This window comes from Octodon degus, unplaced genomic scaffold, assembly GCF_000260255.1.
Source record: "Octodon degus isolate 3935 unplaced genomic scaffold, OctDeg1.0 scaffold00079, whole genome shotgun sequence".
NCBI lineage: Eukaryota > Metazoa > Chordata > Mammalia > Rodentia > Octodontidae > Octodon > Octodon degus.
This window is the reverse complement of record NW_004524655.1, coordinates 961,567-978,254: the sequence shown is the minus strand read 5'-3', so window position 1 is coordinate 978,254 and position 16,688 is coordinate 961,567.

The following is a 16,688-nucleotide window of genomic DNA, read 5'->3' as shown; positions in this document are numbered from 1 at the left end:
TCCACACACACACACACACACACACACACACACACACACACGAAAAATCATTTGGAAAAAGTCTCTTCTACACTGAGTCTGGCCAGACCCTTACTCACGAGTCCTTAAACTGCTGACTTGTATTATGTAATATAAATAACCCAGAGATGTTACAGCCAAAGGGAGATGGCTCAGATGTGGCAGGGAAATGAAAGCCGGTGTGGAGGCCCAGGCCTGCAATCCCAGCACCTGGGAGGGATGCTGTGGCAGGAGGGTGCTCTAGAGTCGAGGCCAGCCTGCACTTCGCTGGGAGACCCTATCTGCTGCCTACACTCAGCTGTGCAGTTGCTGGAATCTGATGCGGTCTATGGTTCTGCAAGCCCTGTTCCTCCAGGGCTGGCGGCTGCCCCAGGAATTGGGGGTCTTGACAAGTTGAACCCAAAGTTAACAGAAGCATTTACGTATACTGTGTTAGGTAAATCTTTTGCCTATGTTAGGCAACAGGACAGCCAGTTTTCATTTTCCACAGATCAAGTGGGAAATGCTTTGAGAAAATGAGTTAAGGGTCTGAGCCATCGATGGGGTGTGTGTCACCTCCCCTGTCTCTTCTCATTGCCCAGCCCAGAGATGGATAGAGGCTCCTCCTGGCCTGGGCCGCCCCTCTGGGGGTCCTTTCTGGCAGTTGGCGGCCTAGAACCGCACCCCCGCCAGGCCACAGCGGAGCCAGGAGCAGAGAGGACACAGTGTCCCAGGCCTAGTGTCAAACATGACTTCTGAGAGCCCTGGCTCCAGGGTCGCCATCCTGAAGGGCTCGGATGAGTGGGGCTTTCATCGGGCTCCCAGAGGTGGCAACGAATGCGGCACATGGGATTCCTGAGGCGTCTGGGTGTTATCAGCCTCTGTCTGGCTGCAGGAGGGTGGGGTGAGAGGGCCCATGCAGGAGCCAGGCCCAGCTCCGGGGGACACACAGGGGGTGGGGTGAGGCTCCCGCTTTGCACCCTGCAGGTGGGGGAGGAGCGGGGCTGGGGCTGGGGGGCAGCAGCGGGGGCCACACTGGATGACAGCCCCAGTGCAGGGGTGGGCAGAGCTCACCTCCTAACTACCCTTTGGCTTCCAGACAAGTCGGCACCAGGGGTCATTTCTGGAGGCTGTGAGTGTGGCGGTGCGGCAATAGGGACAGGTGTAAATCTCTCCCTGCATTCCTGCCCAGCCCCTCCCAGGTTTGTGCACCTGAAGCAGGCCCCCTTTAACACACACACACACACACACACACACACACACACACACACACACAAACTGCCTGGCCTGCCTGCTGGGTACATTTTTCTTGTTCTTTTCGGAGGGCTCCTTTACAACAAACTAACAGCTATTTGTTAAAGCAAAACAAACAGAAGCCTGGGCTGACAGAGAGGAAGAGAGAGAGCAGAGAAGGAAAAGCAGGGCTTTGCTTTGCTGTCCCTGAGAAGTCCTTGTCCCTTTTCAAATGCCTGGGGGGCGGGGGGCAGACTGTAGCTGTATGTGAGCAGGCAGAGGTGCTGGGAGACAGGAGCTGTGGCTTATTTGTGGTTGTCATGGGGATGGTGAGTTGGGGGCAATTTCACACAAAGTCACCTCCTCCAGAGCCTAGCCTTCCCCTCTCATGGCCTTCTTCCCTGCCACTGGTAAGGTACCTTCTCACAGTGACAGGGTAGGGAGAGAGGAGCAGGCCCCCAGGTACACACTTGGCCCTCTAAGCCAGCACCCCGAAGCTGGGCAGCTCCTCCCATCCCACCCTCAGTCCTCTGGGTGTCTGGAGGACCCTGTCTCCTCTTCCTGGTCAGCCCTGCTCCAGCAGCTGACCTTAGTTCCATCCCTCAGTTGCTGGGATCTCATGCTTTCTGTAGAAACCCTATTCGCCCAGGGCTGGAGGCTGCCGCAGGGATTGGGGGGCTTGAGCAGTTCAACCCTAGTTTAACAGAGGCATTATACCTCGCTGGGTAGCCTTCCGCCTAGAACACATCAGAAGCCCCAGCTGGAGCCTTGCTGTGGAGCAGTGCACTTTCCCACCTTTCTTCCATGTCCTTTTGGCCAGGCCTTTCTTTAGTCCCCACTTTGTCTCCTCCTCCCTGCCTTACTCTGCCCCCTTCTCTGGGTTTTCTGTCTGTCTGGCTGTCTGTCTCACAGCACTGAGGATCCAAGGGCCTTCAGACTAAGCCACACATCCAGCCCTTCTTTTTGTGTATGTGTGTATTTTTTAGGGAACGGTCTACAGGGTGCTGAGGGTTTCACTACTAGATCGGACTCATGGTGATTCTCCTGTTTACAGCCTCCCAAGTGCTGGGATTACAGACACACCTGCTGCCACCACGCCCAGTCTCAATCACCCTCTCAGCATGCCCTGGGGGTGGGGTGGCACAGCAGGCCTGGGGATCAAACCCCCTGCCCCTGCGCCTGTGCTTGCTTTAATCTGCTGAGCTATTTGGCCAGCCCTCCTGGCCCTTCTTATTTATTTATTTATTTATTTATTTTCCGGAACCGGGGATTGAACTCAGGTCCTTGCACTGCCAGGGAAGCGCTTATTCTACTGAGCCATCTCCCGAGATGGTTCAGTGGAATAAGCGCTTCCCTGGCCCTTCTTTAATGGTTTACTTTGAGACAGGGACTCACTAAGTTGCTACTTTGCCGGGGCTGGGCTGGAGTTTATGGCGCTCCTGCCACAGCCTTCCACAGTGCCGGGGCTGCAGGAGTGCACCTAGGCCTGGCCGTGTCCGTGTCTTCAGTGCTTTGTCCATCTCTCTTCTTCTCCCTCCCCCACCTCGTGCCTCTCCCAGGCTCTCTGGGGGACTCTGGCTCTCCTGTCTGCACCTCTTCCCACCTTGTCCCACGTCCCTCTCTCTTCCTTATTCCCCGGCCCTGTCTCTTCACTCCTCCCTGTCTGTCTATCTTTCTCACCATCCTCACAACCCTTACCAGCTCTTGGCTGAGGAGCAGGGGTCAGCCATTGTCCCCGCGAGGACCTGGAGTGGTCCACAGGGAGGGGAAGAGATGGTGGGCTCCTGCTGCTGAAAAGGAATCTGGCCCTGGGAGTGGGAAACCACTGAACCCCCTGCACTGGGAGGCCTGTGGACGCCCCCAACAGCCAGAAAGGCCTCAGTGCCCCAAGCACCCGGGGTGTCCTTCCAGTCTTCCCGGAGATTGTTTCCCTTCATTTGGAGCCCAGAGGAGACAGAGAGTAGGGACGGCTAAAAAGGCACTGGCCTGGACCTAAAATCAGGACAATGGTCTCAAAGCCAAGGGGGACATAAATTCCAGTTCCAGTGCAGGGCGCAGGAGCGGATGCTCTAACTTGGGGATCCCCAGCAGTTGATGAGATCATGGGATGCAGGAAATCGGCCCACAGAGGGCTTAGTCTACACACAGCAGTCTTCTAGGAACGTGTGTATGTGCAAGCGTGGCATACGTGTGCCTACGTCCGTGTATACATGTCTATGCATATTTGCGTGTGCGCGGGTCTGTGTGCACGTACCTGCGCATGCCTGCGTGGACATTCTATTATACCATCCCTTTCTAAATACACGAAGCCTTCCTGACCCAAAATGCAATGCCAGCATGACACCACACATAGTAATCTCTGTAACTGATCTCCCGTGTTGGGTCACAGTCAAAACAGGAGCCGCGGGCACACAGAAATGTGGTGTACGATTACCTTTGGGCTATGTGTATAAAGTGTACGCCATGGAAGATCCCTTCATTATGCAAACATTCCCAAATCTAAAGTGATTCAACCCCCAAACAGCCAGCACTGTGGGCCACGCCCAAATGTCTAAGGGTTCCCAAGCCCTGACTATATGCTCCCACCTTCGCCAGGAGGCTGGGCTGGGCTGGGCAACACGCATGTGAGGGCTCATGGCCTTCCTCCAATGGCCACTTGGGGCTCAGCTGTTACCCCATTTTCCAGAGGAGCCAACCGAGGCTTAGGGAGGTCAAGGCTGTACCTAAAGGTTCTAGGCTTGACAGAACACAGTGAGACATACCTGTAATCCCAGCCCAAGGGAGGTGGAGGCAAAGGATTGCCTAAAGTTGGGGCCAGCCTGGGCTACATAGTGAGTTCAAGGCCGGCGTGAACTACATAGTGAGGCCCTGTCTCAAAATAAAATAAAATGGAAAACCAAGTGCCAAGGGTCTGCAAGGCATCTCCTAGGCTGAGAGCCTTCCGGGCAGCCTACTCACACACCCTCACAGCAGGAAGCATGGTGGAGAACACAGGCCCACATGGGCACCTCCGCACACACCTGGATGTGCACCTGCCGGCCGGCACCTGGCAGAGCCTCACTTCCAGGCACCCAGTGAGCTCCTCCTCCCCGGTGTGCTTCCCCCTTGGGAGCCGGGGCCATGGAGCACCACTGCTAGTGTGGGAAGCAAGCCCCGCGCCCGCCCGGGGTGCCTTCTCCATTTCCGCCCCACAAGCTCCTCCCAGCTGGCAGTCCTGGTTCTGTTCCTGAGCCCTGGACACACAGAACTTCAGCCCCATTGCCCACCAAGCAGCCCGTTGCAACACTCTCTTTCCCCACTGCTTCCCCAGTCTTGAAAAAATGGAGAAACTGAGGCTCAAAGAAATTGACTGAAGGCACAGGGAGCTCACCAAGCCCCAGCACGTACTGGGCTGCACTGCAGCAAAAGGAAGACACAGTCCCGGGTCTCCCGTAAGTGGAAGAAAGTAAAGTCAAGCACATTGCAGGCACCTCTGGGTCCCCAGGAACCCAAAGTCAATCTCAGCTGCTGTTTGGAGCACACGCCTTCTGGAAGGGTCCACCCACTGGGGTCTTTGCTAGATCTCAGGAATGTGGCTTGGGGAGGCCATGTGGGTCAGCAGGGCAGAGGGCAAGGAATCCGATGAGGGCTGCTTTTGCAACTCGGGCCAGTTGACCACAGGTATCTACACAGCTCCAAGAAGCAGAGAGGTGGGGCCACTACTGGGAGAACTGGAGGAAAGGGGAGATTCCGGGCTTAGCTTTAGAGTCTGAATTCTACAGGCATTCGGCGAAAGGGAGCAGAGAGCTGGAACCACAGTTGAGAGTGATTGATCCAGCCTTCGGGCTTCGGTTCTCTGGTGCTGTCCTGAAGCACCTGCAGTCGGGCTAGGGCTGGAGAACACGGATCCCCTAAGCCTTTAGTGAGCTGCCTTGGATAAAAACACTTGGATATTGGCTGGCTGAGTTACAGGAAGTGGCTAAGGGGGGTTAAAGGGAATGTCAAGTGGGAACACAGCAGGCACCTGGTAGTTTGCGCTGAGGGTGCCCGTAATTCTCCAAGTTCGTGGGGAAGAACCTGGACTGATCGCCGAGCCTACCCAGCTATAACAGAGAGTTCCCCTCACTGCAAGCGGGAAGCCAATCCAAAGCTACCCCAGGGTGGAGAGGTCTCCCCAGGAGCTCACCACAGTCTCCCGGCCGGAACCCGGATAACCGGTGTCCCTGGCGCTGACTTTGAATGTCCCAGATGCAGCTGGGCTGAGTGAGAGAGGAGAGTTTAGAAAGCGGTGAGAGGAGGCCCGGGAGGACAGAAATCTCCCGCCAAGTCCAGGGAGCAGGAGAGACCAGTAAAGACTCAGCAAGGAGGGCGACGGCCGAGACCGAAGAGGGAAGGAAGAAAGGTGTCAAGACCGGAGAGAAGCGCAAGGCAGCAGTGCGGGGAGACCAACCGCCTTCTCGCCGCGCCTCGCCGGGCGCAAGGGGAGCGCCCTGCCGACCAGTTTGGCTTGCACAAAAGCCCGCGCACCAGGAGCTCTTGCCAGGTCTCTGGGGCTTGATTCATTTCTTCACTAATTAACTGGAAGCTACGCGGCCCCATCTTTCAGGGCTCAATTAATTCGCCGCGGGCGGTGGGGCGGAGGCTGGGCCGCGGAGGCGCCTGCCTGCAGCCCCTTTGTGAAGAACTGTCTGGGCCGTATTGGTCACACGCACACACACGTGCGCACACACAGGCACGCATATGCACGCGCACGTTCCGCTGCTTTCCCTGAACCACGCATTGACAAAGTCTTGGAAGATCTGGGGGCGGGGCAGAGCTTAAGGTTTTGTGTGGGTCCCACCTCCTACCCACTCCACCCACCCACCAGTTGCTTCTGCTTTTGGGAGTAACAGACGGACCAGGAACAAGGCCGGTTCCAGATCTGCCTGGGGGAAGGGAGGGTTAAAAGGAAAGTTACCACCACCGAGAGCAAAGCCAAAAGAAAGCAGGTCGCTCTCGTGGACCTCCTGGGTAGCGCTCACTTTCACGGCCTCCTTGCAGTTGTCAGCTAAAGAGGCAGACGGGCCCCGGGCTGGAATCCCAGCTCCCCTCCCCCACAAAAGAAGAAAACTAGCCTTGCAACCTGGGGCGATGTCTTTGTTGTGTTGTTTCTCTCCGTTTTGTCACTTGACAAAAAACGGCCATCACCAAGGAGACGCCTGCTTCTTCGCATTTCTGTCCCAGATGGTCAGACAGCATCCTCCTCCTGGGAATTCGCAAATACAGTAACAAACCCATTTTTCAGATGAGGAGTAGGGCAAGGGACCGAGAACTCCGTTTGCGGCGATACAGTGGAGTGGTTCGAGGAATCCAGCCTGGAACTTCAAAGCCCTCTGGACTCCGCAGGAAATTCAGCCCCGTGCTTTGTTGGGGTGGGGATGAGAGAACCTCTCTCTGCCTCAGTTTCCCAGATGGGACTTTTGGAGTTTTGCGGCCCACCCCATCCCCATCTTTTCTCAAGTTTGGAAACCACAGCCAGGCTAGAGAAACCCAAAATCCCCAAATCTTTTGCGTGGTACCCAACCCGCAGCCACTTCTCTGTATCCGGGTGGCGAAGCCTAGAGGTCGGCATCGGTTGTATCGACCTCAGGGTGGCCTCGCTGGTCTCCTTCATCGATCAACTGAACGAAGTCTAGGAGTGAAACACACACTGAAGCAAACCACGGGCTTCTTTGTAAAGCTGGTGGAAAGTGCCCCACCCTCAAAGAGAAGGACCTCCGTGCGTGCGTGCGGGGGTGGGGTGGGGGGAACAACACCGCCCCAGTGCAGTGCTTTTGGGAAACAAGCCTCCTTCTCCACACCACCTTATCTTGTTGCTGATTTAGTTTTTTTAATCCTTTTATGTGAAACAAATTAAACAAGAATTCGTTTACTCAGTCAACAGACATTTGATGGCCACACCGCATGCATCAGAGACTGCAGTGGACCCTGGAGAACTAATGAGGCAGGAGTGTGGAAGCTCAAAGTGACAGGAGCAGGGTTCTAGAAACCCTCCACTGTCCCTCTTAGTAATGTGTCGCTGGGGAGACTCCTTAGCTGTTTCTTCTGAAGTTTTCCAGTTTACGAAGAGACACCGTGTGCTTGGGTTTCGTGGGAGGCTGGGGCAGGAGAGTGCAGTGGTTAAAGCCTTGGCTGATATATATATAACAAAGTGCAGACTTGGCCACCTGCTGCGTGGCTCTGGTGGTGGTGGCCTGGCCAGCCTGTGCCTAGTGCTCACAGGGCCTCCACAGCTGTCAGGCTGGCAGCACCCAGAGGAAGTCACCCACCGCAGCTCTCCATGATAGCAGAATGCCTCTCTGCCTCCCAGAATCCTCTCCATCTGGTGGATTTTTCCACCCCTCTACCAACTTTGCATCCCACTGCCTTTTTAGAATAGGGTTGCTGGTCCCCATCTAATTTCACAACCAGATTCTGTCTGGAGGCTTGGGAGGCTGGTTAATAAGTCTGAAGTTGTCTCTTTAAAATGTGTTTTGGGGCCGGGGAGATGGCTCAGTGGAATAAGCACTTCCCTGGCAAGCGCAATGGCCTGAGTTCAAGCCCCGGTTGGGGGGGGGAAGGAATGTGTTTTGGAAGGGGTCAAAGGTTTTCAAAAGCAAGAAAAATGTCCCTTTCTTCCTCCTGCTCCCTTCTTGTAAGAGAGACTGTCTGTCCAGCACCTGACAGTGGAGAAGCACTGTGAACCAAGTGCAGATGATCTCCACCCACCTGCAGCTTACAAGACTGGAGAGCAGACTGTTACCCAAGCTGCGTACTCAGTGCCTTCCTGCGATCATGGTGGGCTGTCTTCCCCCACCCCCAGCTCTTGCAGGAACTTATGACAAGATCATAAACCCTAAGGAGTGCCTGGTAGGTACACAGCACAAGCCCATTAAGTGTGGATGGATTTATTTGTCCCTGAGTTGGGGACAGTCTGAGGTTTTTAAGCACCTTGAGAGAGCCCCTTTCCAGTGACCAAGAACACGGCTGGTAGTGAGCCTTGTCTGATCTCCAAGGGGCCCTGTACCCTTCTTATTTTTAGTGTCTGTTTTTTTTGTTTGTTTGTTTTGGTTTTGGTTTTTTTTGCAGAACTGGGGATTGAACTCAGGGAACTCTGGCCCTTGTGCTTACCAGGGAAGCGCTTATTCCAATGAGCCATTTCCCTGGCCCCTAGTGTCTGTTTTTTTGAGATACGGTCTCAAATATAGGTCAGGCTGGCTATGAACTCACTACATAGTCCAGGCTGGCCTCGAACTCAAGAGGATCCTCCTGCCTCAGCCTCCTGAGTGCTGGCATGATTGAATGAAACCCTTATTATTGATTACAGAGTTATGGGACTAGGATGTATCCCAGTCCTGGTGGTTACCAACTCCAGGTACAGTCAGATCAGTCCCTAGGAAGGCCACTCCCATTTCTAGCCAGCCACAGAGGCCCAGCAGGCACCTGACTGGTCTTTTTTGTTGTTTTGAGACAGGCTTTCCCTATGTAGTTCAGACTGACCTTGGACTCACAGGGATCCTCCTGCCTCAGCCTCCCAAATATTGGAATTATAGGTGGGTGCCACTGTGCTTGGCTTACCTGAGTGGTCTCTGCATAAAAGGCCCCATGGGGTGAAATTCAGAGGACCCTAGTATTTTGCAGCTCCACACTTGTCTTCCTTTAAAGACACCTCTCCCCTGGGGCCCAATACACTCACACACACACACACACACACACACACACACACACACTTTCATATGTGTGTGCTCAGCTACTGCAGGTGGACTCTTACACACCAGGAACTAATTTCCCTGATAATCCTCTCTCCCCTGGTGTCACCCAAGTCCCTGTCTCCCTTTCCTGATTTGGCAGCATACTCCGACCCTCTCCCGACCCAGCCTGTATGAAAGGCTTGGGCTTTCCAGCGTGTCCAGCACAGTGACCCCAGAGGCTTGGGACTGAGGCCTCCACTCTATGCCTGTCACCACAGATCCATCAAGCCTTGCTCACACCCACCAGGCATGTCTCTCTGAGCGCCATCCAGCGGCAACTCAGCGAGGACACCTGTCTGCGGAGCTCAGGGTGCAGGTTTCCAAGGGGCAGCGTCACTGCCTCCGCCTTCCCCCATCGGGGTGCCTCCACCTCTGTGCCTCCTCACCTGCCCCCCCCTCCACTTGAGACAGATTCAGGGTCACCTAGCGTTCAAGTCCCCCCTTTTATTTATGCACAACATCTGCACTGGACAGGCCATGCTGAAGGAAGGGGGGGGGAGCACAAGGTTTGCACCACAGCAGCCCGGAAACTTCGTCTGTGGCTCCGAGGTTCGGCCTGGGCCGGGTCTCGCTCGCCGGGGACATGTCAAGTCCTGCCTTTTTAATTCTACACCTATGACCTTATCCAGGCAGGAGTCAGGCGCCTTGACTCCCTGCCCTTACATGCACCATGGACTGGAAAACTTCCTCCCCCAGGCTGGGTGGTGGGTGTCGGTGCCCCAGGATACCCTGCTTCTGGCAGTGGCAAGGCAGCCACCATGGCTGCTGCGCACGGAACCCTAAATGCAGAGGGAGGGAAAATGGCATTCTTCATACGCCAGAATATTATCGCTAATTTTTTTGGAAAAGTGCCTGTATACACACATATTATGTATATTATTGGGCGAGTTAGTGGGAGAGTACAAACATCGAACAACACTGAGGAGGGGGCCCCGGCTCCAATTCCTTGGTAATTTGTAACAGACAGACTTTATTGCTGGGAGAGAAAAGGAATAACTGTGGAGCTGCAAAGTAAATTGCTCTGTTGTCGCATTCGAATAGAAGCGTGCAAGAGCCCGAATAGCTCAGTCGGTAGAGCTTCGAATAGAAGCGTGCCGGTGGGGTGTCATTCAGTGCGTCTCTAAGTCTAAGATTTAATTTCATGTGCGGGGCTACTTGGAAGGTCCCTGCATACACACTTGGACCCACAAAGAACGTTTTGGAAGCGCGTGTGCAGATTCTTTTACGTTGAAATAATGCAAGGAGACAGAAACAGAGTTGCAGTCCCACGGGGCCCAGGAAGCTCGAGGAAGACGAGGCGCGTCTGACTCGGAGCTCTAGAAGGGTCGTGGCGCTGGGCAAGCCGGGGCCATCTCTCAGCCACATCGGGTCTGGAGTGGGTCTCTAACAACCCAGCCAAGGGGAATTCCTTGGGCCCCATACCTCTCTCCTACCCACTGCCCACCCCGCAGACAACGTGCGCTTCAACTCCCTGTTGCATAAAATGTTGTCTCTATCTCTTACACAAATCATAACCTACAGTAACAGTGTCTTTCCTTGACTCCAACAATTCTAAATTTTGGACGGAGAAGCCTGTCCGGATTATGCAGAACATTGCTCCACGAACATAAAAGTGAACACAACGTCATATTTCAACTTGTCCGGGAGAAGAGCCCTAATACCGCGCGGGGCCCTTGTCCCTCTTCCCTTTTCTCAAAAAGCATCACAGTCGTAGGAAGTGGGGTGGGGTGGGTAGGAGACGAAGCCGCTTGGAACGAAAAAAAGAGAGAGAAAGAGAGAGAGAAAAGAAAAAAGAACGAGGCATTATTTACACCTGTGAAGTTGGGGCGGCTGTCTTCGGCCCCAATTGGCTTAATTGTAAATCTTTTCCGCATGGTCCCAAGTCCTGGACCCAGCGTCTGGGTTTAATAACGCGCCCGGCATCCCAGCAGGGCTGGGCGGGAGAGAACCCCGGCCCCACCCCACCCCCACCCCGCTACGAGGTAATGAGAGCAGCCCCCCCACCCCCACCCCCACCCTGGCCGAACCATGCTTGAGATGCCAGAAGACGAGACTCAGACATGTGGGGAACTCATATTTTACCGTTTCGAGACAAGAAGGGCGATTTCCGAAGCTCGCGTCCCCTCCTCCTGCCCTCCGCGCCCCGGCTCGCGGGTAGGGCGAGCGGGAAAGGAGCGGCGTGCACACGGCAGGCCGAGTCTCGGGGCGCTCAGCGGAGCCGAGGGCCGAGCCACTTGCAGAGCCGGCTGCGGAGTAAAAGTGTAAAAACACCCGGGCCGGTGGGCAGGGCGTGCCCGCTGCGCGCGGAGCTCGCTGCCCCTGGCTGGACTCTCCTGGTTTTCTCCCCGGAGTCTCTCCTGGGCGTTAACTTCTTTCCAGCGCTTGGCGAGACCGACGCGCTTCTGGGCTTCCCAGACCTCTCTTTCATTTTTGGTAACCCTTTCCCCAGCGTCTCCTCTCCACTCGCTTTTATTCTTTGCAAGCGGAAGGTAACGCGACGTGAAAAGCAGCGCAGGGGGAACAGCGGCCTTCGGGGAGGAAGGCGAAGGGGAGCAGCACCTCGCAGAAACCCTGCAATCGGGGTTTTCGTTCTCAAACCCGCGGACTGGGCGCCGCGCTTCTGCCGTGCGCCCTGTGCGCCTCGCGTCGTCCGGCCCCGGGAGCCGCAGACCCGGCGACCCGGCAGATTCCAGCCAGGTCACCTGCCAGCCCGCGCTTCACTGGGTTTCCCGGCCCGCAGAGGACCGAGGAAAACCAGCCGGTCCAAGACCCCTATGGTGGCCTGTGAGCTACTGCAGTATTTGGGGACAAGATCCAAGCCCTGTCCCTACACACCCTCAGGTGCCAGAGTGGTCGGAGGAAGCCATGGGTGTCTTTTTGGGGTCTGAGCTCGCTGGGCAGGGCCTGGATCCTCACACAGGCGCGTCTAGTTTTCCTGTCTGGACTAGGGTACAAGAGGAGATGGTACGTGTAGACTCTGGCTCAGAAGTCACGGCCACAAGGACCTTTAGGGGTGTCCTGGGCTGTGTCTCACCTCCAATCCTTCCAAGGCCCGGCGGTGGACTGCGTTGCCCAAGAAAAGGAGGAAAAGCGCCGCGAGGGCCGGCTGGGGCAGCTCCTGCTCTGCAGGCCGTCCCTTTCCGCCTGCGGGAAGGATTTTTAGTATTTGGCTTGGAAATGAAATGAATCCATCGAGGCCTGGGCGCTAGCAAAAGCAAGTCTTAGGAGAAGCACTCTCACAATTCCAAACATTCTGTCGTGTTTTATTTGCCTCCCTCTCTCTTTCCTCTAAAACGAGGGAGAGAGAGAGAGAGAGAGAGAGAGAGAGAGAGAGAGAGAGAGAGAGAGAGACTTCTCCAGCCCTTGGTTATTCAAACTCCAAGGGCAGAGACTTTTAAGGACTTCTTGGACCTCTCAGGCAGCCCTCTGGAGCTCAGCTTGCATCAGCCTGGGCCCCTCAGAGGGCTGATTGCCGTCTAGGTATTCTACAGGACTTAGGACAAATCAAATATGCAGGACAGGTTATGTAGTTTTACAAGGCAGGGAATGACAGGTTGCATTGAAATAAAGTCTCATCTCCAAGGCATCCAGCTTGCTCTGGTGACACGAGGCCGGAGGATCACCGGGTTGTTAGGGAGCCGAGCCGGGCACAGAGGTGCAGTCCCGCCTCTGCCCACGTCGGTACCTGGATGGCAGCTGTGGTGCAGGTGCGGTGAACATGGACGGCAGAGGGGGAGGAGCTGGTGCTCGGTTCCGGGTTTGTGTAAAGCCTGTAAAGCCAGTACAGTAAGTGCAGAAAATCTGGCTGTGGGCTGCTGCTCAGGGGCAGTCCAGGTCTGGAGTCTGGATCCAGAACACAAGACCCATGTGCTGGCTGGCCTTGGTAGCCGTTTTCCCAGCTATCTACCTTCCAGCCACACCAACAAGGCAGGACCACCCCGTGTCTAGGCCTGCAACAGGATCCCTGCAAGCATGTGAGTTTTCACAGGGGTGTACCTGGAGGAAAGATGTGCTCTGCTTTCGCTAGCACGAAGATGAAATCCAGAACACTTGAACTACGCCTCTGAGTCCCCAGTCCACTAGGAAGTGCGAATCCCACCTGGAAGCCTCTGGGGACAGCGACCTGTGCTGGGAGCTGCACAGCCCTCTCCCTCTCCCCTGCCTCAGACCAGGTTAGGAGAACAGCAAAGATCTAACTCTGGAAGTACAAGCAGGCTGAGGGCCAGCCAAGAGCCAGAGGGAAGCTCTAAGAAGAGAATGGAAAGAAGGAGAGGAAAGCACACCAGAAGAGCTCCAGCGCCTGCTCCTCCCTTTCATCGGAGCCTTGCTCCGAAATAAAGGAAGCAGCACGCACCAGTGAACTTCCAGCTCTTACCCTGTTTAATTGAAACCCAGTACGGGAAATAGTAATGGATATTGTGCTCAAATTGAGAAAACGTGTCCGAGGCTAGCAGGGGGCAGTTAGTTCAGCAGATCTGGAGAAGCCCATCTTTCTTTGGCCTGTCAACCTTCCTGACGGTAGCGGCCATTGAATTTGCCATGCCCTCTCGCTTACAGGTCTGCCTGTCCCCTCTGCTCCAGCTGTGCCCATGGGTGAGAGACCCCTGCTCTGCTGCCCTGGCAGCACCAACCTCGGTGCCCACGGGAAGGATCCAACCACAGCAAGCCACTGGCTGTGATCTCTCCAGCTTAAATTTCTCCTTCTGTACTTAAGGACCTGGGAATGTTTGGCTATGTATCTTTTTCTTCCATCCCTGAAAGTATTTTCTCCCCTAGCTCCACACCTCCCAAGCCAAGTCAGGGCACCAGTCACCCAGAAGCCACTGACATGCTTACCTGTCTTGGCTGAAAATCTGGAAAGATGCAACTGAAGAAAGGTATAGGGTAGTTACAATGCCCTGGACAAAAGTCAGCTCTGGCCGGCATCAGGCAGATTCGGGTCAGAAAAAAGGAAAAAATTCCCAGCCCCTTCCTGGTGAGTTCATTTCTTCAGAGCTAAGTAATGCCTGGTGCATCACCTCCCTCCTGCCCCCCATGCTTGTAATTGGGTAAAACACACACTCACACACAAAGAGAACGATGAGAATGTAGATTGGCTTGAAATTAGGAAACCACAATTAGTTCCTTTTCCTGAGAGAGGGAAAAAAAAATCTCCACAGATGTATAAAAATCACCCTCCCTGACACACGCACTTCTTCACCCTACCCTCTTCCATTTCCTTGTCAATTCGTCTCAGTCACTAGCTATGCACACACTTGCCATTTTGCAGGGTGCTGTGCTTTGATGAAAGGTGGTGGGTGTTAATAAGAGTAATACGGAGGGCAAAACCTTTTCATTTAGCCCCTGCCAAAAGCATATTTACATTAAGAGGTCCGATAAGGGTGGATTAAGTGCAGAAGGAGCGATGCCCTAGAAATGGTATAAAGCAACTGGCGCCAAAGTGAGTCGCCGGACTAAAAATACTGCTTCCCCCAGCTAGACAACTTGGACAATCTGCGCTCTGCACACACGCTTCAGACTATTGCACTGAATGGCCCCGATCAATAATTTAGAAAGATGTCAGAGGACAGAAATATCTGCCATACAGGAAAGCCCTAGCTCTCGGAGCAAGGAAGAAGCTGGGAGCTGGGGCCTGGGAGCCTCTGAGAGCCTGGGGCTCCTACTGGCAAAATGGGGAGGGAGTCTCTGAAGGAAAGAGGCAGGACGGGGGCCAACGGGGGCCAACGTAGGGTATAGGTGACTGGAGGTATGGAGAAGAAGTGAGACTTCCTAGCCAGACAAGGGGGCTAGATCAGTCTCTAGGGCTAAAGACAAAGTATCTCTCCCCAGACAAGGTGGGGAGGGGAAGATGTTTGATTGGGCCTTAGAAGAGCTATCTTCAGTCTGCCAAGGTTAGTGGGAAAGATGAGGGAGAGGAAAGGGAGACTGAGACACACGGCCAGAAAGGAGGGGTGGAGGCATAAAGAACCAAGAGAACAGTGCAAAGACAGAGAGTGACAGACTGGAGACAGAGCGGACAAGAACGAGAAAGAACAGCAAGAGAAGTTAAGGCTGGAGGACAGACAGACAGACAGACAAGAAGGAAAAATAGAAACCAAACACCAGAGGGATGGGAGGGAGAGAAGAAAAAAGGAAAGGACGTTCACAGCCCCATCCAAGAATTGGGAATGGAGAAACTAGGGGACAAAAGTACAGAGATTTGTCCGGTCTGGTTCAGCCAAGAGGCTCATGCCTGTCCTGATCACAGGGATGACAGGAAGGCGACAGTCTCACAAAGGCAAGAGAAACTAAGCTCTCCCCAACAAGCCCTGGGGAGCAGGAGGTGGAGAAGACCCAGAGTTCAAGCCTACAAGATGGAAATCAGTGCCCTGGGTCTGTGCAGGGGTCCAGTACTGGGTTCAAAACATCACATGAGAAAGTCAGAGTCCAGGGAACCCAGCAGTGCCTGTGCAGGAAGGACGGTGGCAGCCAGCAACACAAACCTCCAACAGTAAGCGAAGGGTTCCACAGGAAGCCACTTCTCAGGGACCCTCGACAAGAAAGTCACACATCCAGTGGGACAAACGGAGCCTGAAAAAGGACAGAAGCCATGGGAGGAGGAGCAGTCAGCTTCAACCCATCCTTATCAGAAGACCAGAGACGCCAGGACCCCACGGACCAAACAGGCCGAGTCTACACCAAAAGTCTCTCTCCCGGAAAAGCTGACTTATTGGCCGCCCCTCCTTGCTCTTTAATTAGGCCTCAGACCCCAGGACAAACACGGACGTCCTTGTGTCAACAGATTTCCCAATGCAGGGAGCGACACCTCCTCCTGGAAAAAGCTCGGGCAGGCACAAAGCGGGGTGAAAGTTGAAGAGGGAATAAGCGTGTAATAGTCCCTCCAGACCTCACACATGCTGAAGGATATTTACAGCAAACTTGCCAAAGTAAACTACCCCGCCTACCCACCATCATACCCCCTCCCCTTCTCTCTCTCTCTCTCTCTCTCTCTCTCTCTCTCTCTCAACTTCAGATAAACACCATTCGGTCATCAAGGGGTCGATGAGTCCCCCTTGAGGGTTTGGGGCAGGCGGTGGCATTAAAGGAAAAGTGGAACCAGCAGTAGCCACCCTGGCATCTCTGGACAAGGCTGGCTTCTCTGAGGCAGGGCCCTGGGCTGAGAGCTGCCTGAGCACTGTGCGCCTCCTCCCTAATCCCAATCTAGCATTTGAGGGGCTCCTGCCATTGACCTTTGCGGGCATGCGCATAGGCTTTCTGCACACTCCTTCTACGCTTATGGAGAGGAGTTTTTAACTTTCTCATTTTTAAAAAATTCTAGGCCTACCATAATGTAGAAACTTTTTTTTTTCCAAAAGTTGTAGCTTTCGGGGTTCATTCCCACCCAGATAGTGGACTTCTTGGCTTCTTTCACCCTGCAGGCAGAAGCTTCTTGGGCTGTGTGAAGCAACAGTTTCAATGTTTCTTGTGTACCTTTTGTTGAGCCTGAGGCCAAGGGAATGAAGATAAAGGGCTAGAAAGAGCAAGAGAGGAGGAAAAAAAAGAAAGAAAGAAAGAAAGAAAGAAAGAAAGAAAGAAAGAAAGAAAAGAAGAAGAAGAAAGAAAGAAAGAAAAGGACCGGGCGCGTAGAGACAGCGGCTGGAGCCTAAAGCCAGGGCTCAGGGCACTCTGCCTCGCAGGCTCCGCCGGAAGCCTGGCCTGGCACAAGCCTCA